Consider the following 10,806-nt stretch of genomic DNA (forward strand, 5'->3'; position numbering starts at 1 on the left):
AATGTTAACAAATCAGATAAATTGAAATCATGTAACTTTTCTCATCATAATGCAATAAAAGTTTAAAATAAAAATAAAGAAAAAGAAAAAATAGCACACTGGATACAATTACTCTTGCCAGTGAGCACACAGGTGTGGGGCAATGCACCAGAACATGGTCAACCTACTAATGATCATAATCACAAAGAAAAATGACTCTTCCTCCCTTAGGAGACACAAACTGTGAAAAGCTCCCCAGTGCAGGGAATGGGTGAATAGACATGTGAAATTGAAGTAAGCAGAATCTTCTCGTGTCCATTTGCCCACTTACAATATACAAAGTATTTCCAAACTTCCAAGTATTTCCAAAACATGCCCATTCCCTGCCACTATGATTAACAACCTGGAATAATCACTATTCTGACTTCTATCCTCCACAAACAGTTGTATTTGTTTTTCAATGTGGCACAAACTCTTGTGTGCCTCCTGATACCAATGAGATGGCTAAACACTTCTATTGCTTTTGCAATGCTTCATTTTTTAAATACATCACAATTTATTAAGCTATTCTGCTGCTGTACCTTTATGGTTGTTGTGAATAAAGATACCGTGAACATTCTTTTATGTGATTTTTAATAAACAGGTGCATCTGTTTCTCATGAGTAGAGCTAGGAGTGAACAGCTGGATCACGGGTGGGAGTGAACAAAGCCACAGTGTGTCAAAGTGACTTAAATACCATTTTACATCTCTATCAATGTAAGAGTTCTGGCTGGTCTACATCACTACAGGGATCCACAACACCAGCAGGGATCATCCTTCATATTTAGCCATTCTGGAAGGTATCTCATTACAAATAGCTTCTTCCTGTCTCTATTTTGCTCTTCATTCTTAGTGACTTGAGATTTTAAAGAAATCTGAAGGCAAACAATCATTTTTAAGGTCTTTGCTTTTTTGTTTGTTTTTGTTTTGTTTTGTTTTTCGAGACAGGGTTTCTCTGTGTAGTCCTGGCTGTCCTGGAGCTCACTCTGTAGACCAGGCTGGCCTCTGTCTCCCAAGTGCTGGGATTAAAGGCAGGTGTCATTGCTTTTTTTAAGGTCACTACTTTCTAAACCTTTGAATAAAACTGGTTAATCTACCTATGAGTGCTGATTTGTATTTAAGATTTGAAGGCTTCTTCAACATATTCAAACTAAATGAAATCCTGCAACTGTACCAAGTTCCCATTTTCACCCTGAGTCCACTGCCCTGCAATGTGTATTGTTGTGAATGCTGAGTTATTCTAATGTCTTAAACATTTGCAAAATCCATTTACAACCAGCTAATTCCATTAGCAACTGCACATTAAAAGCACTTTTATGCAAATATATACATATCCGAAATAAACTGGGGGTGCAAGTACGTGTCTATAACCCCATCATTTGAGAGCTGAAGGCAAAAGGATCAAGAATCAAGATCAGCTTCAACTACATAGAGAATCAAGAACTAGCCTGAGCTACATGACACCTGGTCTCAATATAACAAGAAAAGCCTCATATAAGAAAAACATTCTAATACCCATTCTCCCAGCTGTATTTAGTTTTCCCAAAAGAAAAATACCTTACATGATTCTTTCCACTCCCTTCAAATTATCACAAAGAACCCAGCTAGCTCTTCCTTTTAGTCAACAGTACCTCCAATTCCCAACCATTAATTACAAAGTATACAATTGTTCTGTAGAGGATCTCTGCCTCTCTGCCTCTCTGCCTCTGCCTCTCACACCCAATCCACTTCATATTCTATTCTGATTTCAAAACTTATGGAATGTGAACTCAGCTCTGTAGCCGCTGATGCACAGCTTATACACCAGGTCTGCATTATAAAACAGTCTTCCAATTGGTCTTCTTTCTATCCTGTCACTAAGGACACTTCTTAAGAACATAACTAGGCACAGTACCTCATATTAGTCTGTAATCCTAGCACATGATAAACTGAAGCAGGAGGATAACCTTGTATTTGAAGCCAGCTACACAGCAAGTTCCAGGCCAGCCTGAGCTGCAGCGTGAGACCAAATCTCAAAAATAAATGAGTACCTGGAGAGATGGCTCAGTGGTTAAGGGCACTGACTGCTCTTCCAAAGGTTCTGAGTTCAATTCCCAGCAACCACATGGAGACTTACAACCATCTGTAATGGGATCTGTTGCCCTCTCCTGGTGTGTCTAAAGAGAGCAACATTATACTCATATACATAAAAATAAATAAATAAATAAATAAATAAATAAATAAGCAGAACAGAGAGTTCTAAAAGAGTCATATTACTCCATGTCTTAGTTAGAATTTCTACTGCTGTGATAAAACACCATGGCCAAAAGCAATGAGGGAAGAAAGGGTTTATTTCAATTTTCAAGTCACAGCACATCACTTTTGAAAGTCAGGGCAGAAACTTAAAGCAGGAATCTGGAGACAAGAATTGAGGCCAAGGAAACACGAATGCTGCTTAGTGGCTTGTTCCTATGGCTTGCTCAGCCTGCTTTTTCAAACAACTCTGGACCATCTGTCCAGGGGTAGCACCACCCCTCAAAGGCTAGGCCCTTCCACATCAATCATTAATCAAACATGACCCACAGACTTGCCTACCAACAATCTGATGGAGGCATTGTCTCAACTAAGGTTCCTCTTCCCAGGAAGGGAAAACCAGTTGACTGAAAAGAACAACTAAGACTTCCAACTTAACAACCTTGATAAATCCTCACTGCCCACAGCATAAAATGAGTCTTAGCTGAGAACTCACAGCCTGGCCCTTACTTGTCCTGTTCCTCCCCTGAAAGGATATGCATATTCTCATTTATCCTGCTTTGCCAGTTTCCTAGGATGTACTTTCACAGGCAGGCCATCCTTATGCTCTGTTTAGCTTGGCTAGGCCCATCTCAGCACATGTTCCCACAGTATCTGTTCCCACCACTATATCTGAGTGCTCAGCACACTGCAAGTTAATAATCTATTCATACACCTAGTCTTCAGGCTGGACTTGGGCCTCTCCTTGAACTCCAAAGATCAGATTAGGAAATAATTCTGCATTCCAAGGAGGCAGAAAGAGCTGATAAAAATAATGAATGTCACAGCCACTTCTGCCATTTTTTTCTATAAAGACTGAGAAAACTATTCTATCTTAACAATCAACTGTACTAAAACCAGTTTGTTTAAAAATTCATCCATCAAATTATTCTCTCAAAGGATTTAATCAGGGTTGAGAAGTTGGCACAGTGGGTGAAATGCTTGCTACATGAGCCTGAGGACCTGAACTCAGATCCTCAGTCCCCAAGGTTTGGCAGCATGTGCATGTGTTAATTTTAAAACAGAATCCCAAACTACCAAATGAAGACTCAGGAGCCAGATGCTGTGGTAAAAGCCTGCTAGCTCAAAGAGGCAGAGAAGGCACCCAGCTTATTACCTTCCTGCTCCACTTTTTTCCCTTCTCCACAATGTCTTAAATACCCTTCAACTCAAAGACCCTCCTTCTGTTGAGTTCTGTTCACTCCTGTCTGCTGTTCACTTGCTCTGCCTCTGGACATTTATTTAGCTCTTGGATTAAAGGTGTGCGCTAGGATTGACCCACCCCACAAGTACTTGTTTACAGTAAACAGAAAGCTCTAGGATCAAAGGCTAAAGATATCACATTAGAAACCACTTTTTACAGTTCACAATATCTGGGTTCACAATGTAATCAAATATCCTGCAACACATATGTATGTGATCCAAGCACCAGGAAGCAGAAATTAGAGGATGCTCAGAGAGGCAAGAGAAAACACCAGGGGCTTGAAAACAATCAATCAACCAATCAATCAATGATTAATAACCCAGTCTAGTCAATCAGTGAGCATCAGGCTCAGTGAAACCCTTCCTCAGAAGATGAAGCCTTTCCATGTGCATGCCCTTAACACATACACACGTGTTGAGGCCTGCTCCTAGTGTAGCTGTAGCCATTTCATTTCATTCACGCCTGCCAGTCACTGACCAGAAAAATAGCATAACTAAAAACACAGTCATGCCCACCACATAACCTGTTATATTCTGAAATTTGTTAATATTAAGAAATTCCACAACCATAAGCTCTACCATTCAGAATACAGATGACTTAGAACTGTTCTATCTAGCCAGCCAAAATAGCTGGAGTCAGAGCTAATAACAGGGCAGCACTTTCCTGTACCTGCACATGAGCTCATTGTGGTTTTTTTCTTTATAAACTGGCCCTGAAAAATGTACAAAGTCCAGTCTTACTTAGCTCCTGAGTCTATGCTGTGACCCTGATCGATCAGTCTTGGAGTGTATGTTCAATAAACTACTCTGCTTAACTGAGACACGAGTCTGAGTGGTTTGTGTGGTGATTCCTAAACCCCAACATATCCACAAACCATACACAAAAGAATTTAATAAAAACTAAAATTATTGACTTGTGTTTCCTGGTAGGTATAAAAACTCTATATTTTAAAATAGTTCTTAGGAATATTGGACATCAAAACTGCACAGGGCAGCACTTTCTTATAGTCCTAACACTCACTCAAGTGACTGAGTGTATAGGACTGCCTAGAGTTTGAAGCCAGCATGGATCACCAATTAATTTCCAGACTAATCTGCACTACAGATGAGATTGCTGTCCTAAAAACAAAGTCGAATGAACACACTACTTAACCAAAGTAATTGTAGCCACTACCACAGATATCTAAGGGTGCTGAAGAATGAATGAATCAGTTGTTTATATAACTAAAAGACCTTAAAAACTCAGATCACACATTCCCCTTAGCACATGATATACCTGTATACATATAGTGAAGGTATAAAAGAACACAGGAGCCAGGCTTTGTGGTGCAGGACTGTAAACTCAACTATTTATAGGCCTGAGGCAAAAAGAACACCACAAGTTCAAGACCTTCCTGAGCTAAATAATGAGTTCAAGACTAACCCTGGCTCTCTAGAGTCACAGAACTTATGGAGGTAATTTATTGAAATGACTTACTTGGCAGTCCAACTAACCCAACAATGGCCAGCTGTAAATGGGAAGTTTAAAAACTCTAGTAGTTGCTCAGTTCCACAAGGCAAGGTGTTTCAGCTGTAATCCTAAAAAAGTAGGTTCCAGCCAGCCGGGCGGTGGTGGCACACGCCTTTAATCCGAGCACTTGGGAGGCAGAGGCAGGTGGATTTCTGAGTTCGAGGCCAGCCTGGTCTACAGAGTGAGTTCCAGGACAGCCAGGACTATACAGAGAAACCCTGTCTGGAAAAAAAAAAAAAAGAAGTAGGTTCCAACAGATGTGCTGGCAGTTAAGTGCAAGCAGGCAAAGAAGAACAAACTCTTCCTTTTCCCACTGTCCTTATATAGGCCATCAGCAGAAGGTATGGCCTGGACCTAAGCTTTTCTTGGAACTTGCTCTGTGCCAGGCTAGCCTTAAACTCAGAGATCTGCTTGCCTCTGTCTCTTGGGATTAAAGGTGTGTACAGCTTTGCCTGGACCAAAGCTTTTCAGAGCCAGTATGCCTCATGATTTGAAACAACAGCAAAACCTGTGTCATCCAGCCTGGCTAGAAGATCTGGATCACAGGTGTGCCCTCCATTTCTGGACTGTAGTTTATTCAAGTTGACAACTGGGAATAGCCATTTCACCATGCCTGTCTCTAAAAATAAAAAAAGGAGCTGGGGATAGTTCAGTGATTAGAGTATTTGTTTAGATGTGCAAGCCCCTGCATTCAATCCCCAGTACAAGAAAGAAAGAGAAAGGGGGCAGGAGCCACAGGCTGCACTCGAAATGCCACCTGTATGGTTTAGGACAAATGACTTAAATGTCAATGTGCTCCAGTTTCTTGTTAAAGTGCACACTTTATACTGGTGTTGAGTGACTGAGTTGACACTTATGAGGCCCTTGACACGCCACCAAGCAGAAGAGTACAAACTAATCAATGTCAATTCTTACCACACTGTTTTTAAGACTTTTATATGAACTGCCCCCCCCCAACAGAAAAACCTCAATGAATGTCATTTCTATTTCAGAGACAAAGCACCTCCCAGAAGTTACATAATTACCACATTTTAAGAAGCAACCTAGTTACCACTACATATAACCTCAATCCTGGGCCAAGCTGACCCTATTCCCCAGATTCCGTTTGAAAGAGTCCCTCTAACATCTGCAGGAGTCAACCTTTAGACCTGGTGAGAAAAGGGATCCCCAACATTTGCTCAACTTAAAGCCAAGTGGAAATCACAGTGCAAGATACACTGGGCACCCCTGGGAGAGAAGCTATTAGGACTAAAGCTAAGTGCTCTGTGATTTTTCAATTCCTTTATTAAATCAAAAATACTGAAGTCTAAGACCTGGAGTGATAGGTCACTTACTGCTTTTTTAAGGAACCAGGATTGGGCTCCCAACACCCACATTAGACGACTCAAAAAATCATCTGAAACTCCAGCACCACATTGTGTGGTGAATATAAACTCATGCAGCCTCACATACACAAATACAAGTATTTTTTTAAATACACGAATTTTCCAAAGTCTTTCATCAAAATAGTATTTTTAAAAGTAGTTCATCCACTCTTTAAACTATTTATGACAGGGTGTTTCTTTGCGGAAATACCGATGGATATGAATAGGAAGCATTTTATCTTGGTAATGCCTTCACCGATTTATTTTTCAATACTTCTCTTGGACTTCAATGAATGTAAAACCCAAGCTTGGTCTACATCCAATCAGAGGCGACTAAGCCTTCAGGCAAGATGCAGGTAACAAAACAGCTCCACAACCACAAACACCTCAAGTCTTGTCTTTATTGCTTCTGGTCAAACATAATCTTCGATGTTAAGATACAACCTGAAAGAACAATCCTGCCAGGTGGGCGTGGTAAAGCTCGCCTGTTATCGCACCAATACCAGGGCAGAGGCAAGGACCATGAATTGAGAGGCCAGCCCTTAGCAAGAGCGAATGCCAATAAAAAGGAAGCCAGCCTTCAATGTGGCCTATCTTTCCTTCTGTGGCACTACCACCTAAACCTAGAGCACACCTCTATCACCTGCAAGACACAAACAGCTTGAACCCTGAAAAACTCTCTTGTGGGCTTTTCACGTGGCGACCCCTGGGAAGCCTTGTGTACCTGGAATCTGGCCCCTGGCACACCTTAAGCGGTGTCTGGGGACCGGGCAGCTTCTGGGTTCCGCCAAGCTTCTGTGGTGTGGACAGGAAGGTGGCTATCAGTGAGCACAGACGGGGCACCCGACGCTCCTCGCCCCCGCAGCCTGATCAGCTCCGGAGGCCTTGGCCTCCCTAGAGTCGTTCGCCCTAGCCCTCCACCCAATTCCCGCGAGTGACCGTCCCCCAGGGCCCACCCGAGGAGGCCTCTGCTCGGAGGCAGCACCCTATCCGCCCACTCGGGGAAAAAAAAAATCCCTTGGCCGCCGCCATGTTCCCCGCGCCGAAGCCCACACCTGACACTGCGGGCCGCGCACCTGGGACACACCGGGGAAAACGCGCGACGTCGCGGGGACACTGGGGCGAGACAGCGACTCCACGGGGGTCACAACCTGTGCGAAGAACCCGCCGCTAATTCATCCCGAAGCGGGGAGGCGTCGAGCCCGTCGCCTTAGTAATGCGTCCCTCCAGGCCCCACCCTGATTGGCTACTGGCGCCGTGACGCAAGGCGTCTCCGGCGGCGTGGGAAGCCCTTGAGCCGGGCGCTCCGCCCCTGCTCCTCAGCCCGAAGAGACCCCGGGCGTCATCTAAGCTTCTTTAAAGGAGACGCGCCCCAGATCAGTCTGGCGAGCTGCAGATGCCTGCCAAAGCTGGTAGGGTAGAGGAACCAGAAACCAAAAATTAGAACTCAGCGGAGGTCTCCGGGGAAGCTAATAGCTGCGTAGGGGCTGGCAAATCATTTGCAAGCCTAACGTTTATGCCAGGAATCAAAGAGCAAATTAGCATCCAGCCAGTTCTGGAACCTGAGTTTCTGCTGGCACAAAACTCAAGACAACCTTCAACGTCTTGAGGTTACCTCATGGAAAACGAATCTGAGGCAATCATTTACAACTCTTACTTTCTTGCCCCATATAAAGAGCAAATTATCAAGCAGCCAGTTCTAGAACCCGGGTCCTGATGATGGTGTAAAACTAAACGCACCTTCATTCAAACCCTGAGGTTGAATGATGGAAAACATAGCAACACAAATTTACACGTCTTTTTTTTTTTTTTTTTTTTTTTTTTTTTTTTTTGGTTTTTCGAGACAGGGTTTCTCTGTGTAGCCATGGCAGTCCTGGAACTCACTCTGTAGACCAGGCTGGCCTCGAACTCAGAAATCCACCTGCCTCTGCCTCCCAAGTGCTGGGATTAAAGGCGTGAGCCACCACTGCCCGGCTACAAGCGTTATTTTCTTGCCTCAAGTCAAAGAGTAAATCCACATTCTGTGGTGCAGAACTGTTGCTAAATTCAACAGTGTTTGCTCATTCAACTCTTACCTTTTCCTCTTCTGGATGGCCCAATCGGTTTTTTTGTTGCTGTTGTTTTTGGTTTTTTGTTAGGACACTCTTCTTGAAAGGTCTTTGTGCCTTTCTACAGTGTTGGATCTAACTCTAAACCTACCAAACTGAGCACATGGATGATAGAGACTGGTTAATTTAACCTCTTTGCATTTCTCCTGCACAATAACTTCTTGATGAATTTTAACAAATAATAGAAATCTTTAAAAGTAATAAATGTCCACACATAGCCCACAGAGCCTTTCAACAGCTCTTCATGTTTAAGTTTATTCATTTAATCTATTTAACATGAAATAGAGAAATTAATTTTTTAAATTCAGCCTTGTGTGGTACATGCCAATAACCCCAGCAGTCCCTATAACCGAGCCAGGAGACTGCCTCGGCAAGACTAAATTTTTTTTTTTTAAGATTTATTTATTATTACATGTAAGTACACTGTCGCTGTCTTCAGACACACCAGAAGAGGGCCTCAGATCTCATTACAGATCATTGTGAGCCACCACGTAGTTGCTGGGATTTGAACTCAGGACCTTCAGAAGAGCAGTCAGTGCTCTTAACCGCTGAGCCATCTCTCCAGCCCAAGACTCTAAATTTTAAAAAAAAAGAAATGCAAGATGACTTCCCGCAGAGAATCAGCATTACATCTCCTTTACTTTTATTCAATATTTAAGTATTTGAGATGTGCCACAATTGTATTAGAAAACAAAAACTACAACAAAGGAAAAACACCAGTACAAAAATGCAGTTATCCCTATGACGTTGAATGGACCTCATGTTTGTATCTCAAGAGTTCTGGAAAATCTTAGGTTTTTTTTTTTTTTTTTAAGGCTTGTCATTGTTTTAAACTAAACATGGCAGTCCCCCAGAACCTCACAAGAATGCACTTCTGTGACTTCTCTGAGGACTTGAAGAGTCTATACATAGCCTTCCCTCTACTGGAGATTCCTCTTTTGTTCTAAATTAAAGGAGAGTAATGAAGGAAGGTGGACACCTGGGACTCCAGGATAGCCTCATCAACTTAGATCCTTTAATCAACATTTCTCAAGAAAAAAAAAAAATCAGAGTACTTTTCTTTCCCCAGTCTGTGGTTATTTAAAACAAACAAACAAACAAAAAAGCTAGGCAGTGGTGGCTCACTACTTTAATCCCAGAACTGGAGAGGCAAAAGCAGGCAAATCTCTGTGAGTTCAAAGCCAGCCTGATCTATAGAGAGAATTCCAGGACAGCCAGGGCTACATGAAGAAACTCCATTGGGGGGTTGGGGAGGGCACGCGCACATGCACACATATATATAATTGTAAGACACTTTATAAACATGGGTCCTTATATACAGCAGTCTCTCCTTCAGTCCTTGCAGCCTAAGAATCGGCTCAGGTCTTGAAATTGAGCAGATTAGAATTTTCCACTGGAGGTGATGTCTGATCCCACTCTTTCACTTATCACTCATTAGCTGAGGCTATATATTATACAGTACCCTTATCGTCTGCCCACATACCTCCTGCCTAAAGAGAAAAATGCTATGTTCCATCAGCCATCTTCATAAGGTCAGGTCAAGATCCCTGGCTGCCACTTCAACCTTGCTATACATTATGGTAAATAGATTGTCGCTGCTTCTCAGAACTGTCTCAGCTCTTCTGGCCTCTTCCATTCCCCAATGCTACTATTATAACAACAGCCCCATTAGACAAGTCCTGCTTTTAGAAGACAAACACCTCTGAGCCTCTCAGTGATACTGTTACTCTCTGGCAGAGCCTTGAGCCTCAGGGTGATGAGCAGTGTCATCCAGGCTCTTGCTGAGGGGCAGAGGGAGCCAGAAACGTTTCTAGTCAGTTGGCCAATCCATTTGAAGCTTCTCTAATGTTTTGTTTTCATTCCTACTTCCACATTGTACCATGAGAACTCTGGGATCTCTCTTTCAATGTGGTCATTTGCTTTCCCTGGATTTTAAGAGTCATCCCAGAAGTAGATTAGAGTTGGCTCACAGAGCTTGGACCTTGGGAGATGGGGCACTAATTTCCCTCCTCGATTGTCAAGTCAAGATGAGATTTGTTACACAGACCCAAGTAAGACCCTGTATCTTGCAACAAAATCAAAGAGGCCTGCTTGAATCTGAGGGTTCTAAGTTCTCAAGAAAGCCTCAGTCCAAAGCTCAAGGTTCTGCTGTTTCTGTGTCAGGACCCCAACTTTGGCATTGAAATATTGTTAAATTCAGCGTGGGTGCCCCACTCTGGAAGAATCAGGGAGGGAGATCGCTGCAATTTGCATGAGGTTTTTATTGAACCAGTATACTGGGGTGGTCCTGCATTCGAGCAAAGGCTACCCCCAGGAACAAAAGCACACACT

General features: G+C 42.8%; 1 protein-coding gene across 5 annotated transcripts in view; it reads right to left on the reverse strand.

Annotated features, from left to right (window-relative positions):
- Positions 1-7,599, reverse strand: part of Lclat1 (lysocardiolipin acyltransferase 1) — a 135,149-nt gene extending 127,550 nt beyond the window's left edge. The window contains exon 1 of one of the 5 annotated variants that reach the window (XM_031357818.1): positions 7,455-7,599. The gene's annotated coding sequence lies outside the window, so the exon portion shown is untranslated. Of the gene's footprint in view, positions 1-7,091; positions 7,139-7,422 lie in introns of those variants that run through there. The other 4 variants (XM_031357815.1, XM_031357814.1, XM_031357820.1 and 1 more) reach the window with 4 other exon arrangements.
- Between the last annotated feature and the right edge of the window lie 3,207 nt (positions 7,600-10,806).

Source organism: Mastomys coucha, unplaced genomic scaffold, assembly GCF_008632895.1.
Source record: "Mastomys coucha isolate ucsf_1 unplaced genomic scaffold, UCSF_Mcou_1 pScaffold6, whole genome shotgun sequence".
NCBI lineage: Eukaryota > Metazoa > Chordata > Mammalia > Rodentia > Muridae > Mastomys > Mastomys coucha.